The following is a 1509-nucleotide window of genomic DNA, read 5'->3' as shown; positions in this document are numbered from 1 at the left end:
AACTGAGGCTCAGAGAGGCTGCCCAGGGTCACGTGACTGCTGCGAGTAAGCCCTGGGCCTGTGCTGGCAGAGCAGGTGGTGCAGGGGCAGGAGCCAGACTGGAGCCGCAGCCAGCTCTCCACCCTCCTGCCCCTGGGGTCTTGTCCCGCCCGTCCCCTGCCGCCTCCTCCCCGGCCCTGACTGCCTCCCCCACCAGCGTATGAGCCCTGCCCTGGGCCAGTGAGGGGTACAGGGCACCATATGCAGCCAGGCCACCTGCTCACCAGGCAGCCTCAGGCGGCTGGGTGTCCTCAGCTGGTAAGTGATGGCCTCCCCCCATGGCTGGGAGGACCAGCGACTTCCTGCCTGGGGGAGGGAGGGGGGAGAGGGGACCCCACCCTTCACTGGCCGAAGACCCGGGGTCCTCAGCTACGCCACGGGAGGGTGGCACTGACACTCCTGGCGCGGACCTGACCCGCCCCACGCCGGCTCCGGTCTGGCCCGAGCTGGGCGACCATGAAAGAGAGTGAGTCCAGGCAGGAGCCGGGGTAGGGAGTCTGCGGTTCGCTGTGGGACTTGGAGAGCCCCGGACACCTTTCTGAGTGTCCTGCCCGGGATGCTGGCTCCCCACTCCGGGGGCCTCGTGGGTGATTCGGGGGGCCCTGGCGGAGGTGCCCCGAGGGTGGGGCCGCGTCCTCGCCCCGGCAGTTAGAGCTCCGAGGTTCTCCGGCTGCATCAGCAGATTGCTCTCCTGATAAGGCCTTTACAGCCCCTCATCCAGCAGAGTTCCAGGTCGTGACCTGGAAGCCCCGCCCGACCCCCCACAGGGGCGAGTTGGAAGCACTCCAAGCCTCGGTTCCTCCTCTGCGAACAGGGGCGGGTGGCAGCTCTCACCTCCTAGAAACCAGCTGCTCCAGCTGCTCCAGCTGAGCCTGCTGACCTGGGCTCCGGGGGCAGGCACCGCACTTGGCCACCTCCCCTCCGGGCAGCACCTCCCTGGGCAGTCTCCCCACCCGCCCCTCAGGGTGCCTGGCTGGCAGCGGCCGAGCCCTCGGGAACGTTCTGAGCAGAGAGAAGCCAGGCCCAGGTGGGAACGCTCTCTGCGAGGTGGGGGCCTTGTGCCGGCCCCCCGACTCTCCCATGGTGGGCTTCCCTCTGGGCCTCCTGCCAGGGACAAGGGCAGCTGGCCGGGCAGCTGTGGCCATAGTGTTTCCTGGGCGGGGCCTGAGGCTGCGGTGGGGGGGGGCTTTGCTCTAAGAGCCCCTGTTTCCCGGGAGGAGGTTGAGGCAGAGTCAGGGATGCCCTCAAGGTCGCCATCGCCTCCCGCTGCCCCCTCCACCACGGACTGCCACGCCCCCGTGGCAGGGCAATCCGAGGGAATCGGCCGGGAGGATGCCAGGCAGGAGGTTCTCAATGGGCGTGTCTGTTGTCTGAAGTTTATGTGAATATCTAGACGTGCGTGTCCATGGATCTGCACCCATGTGTGTGCACATATGTGTCTGTGCGCGCGCACACACACTTGGGGAGTCT

The 1509-nt window shown here is 67.7% G+C and overlaps 1 protein-coding gene across 1 annotated transcript in view; it reads right to left on the bottom strand.

The window, feature by feature from the left end:
- Nucleotides 1–1509, bottom strand: part of CPNE7 (copine 7) — an 11355-nt gene that overhangs the window by 7621 nt on the left and 2225 nt on the right. The gene's annotated exons all lie outside the window — the stretch shown is intronic.

Source organism: Myotis davidii, unplaced genomic scaffold, assembly GCF_000327345.1.
Source record: "Myotis davidii unplaced genomic scaffold, ASM32734v1 scaffold1453, whole genome shotgun sequence".
Lineage (NCBI taxonomy): Eukaryota > Metazoa > Chordata > Mammalia > Chiroptera > Vespertilionidae > Myotis > Myotis davidii.
This window is presented reverse-complemented; position numbering and strand designations above follow the sequence as displayed.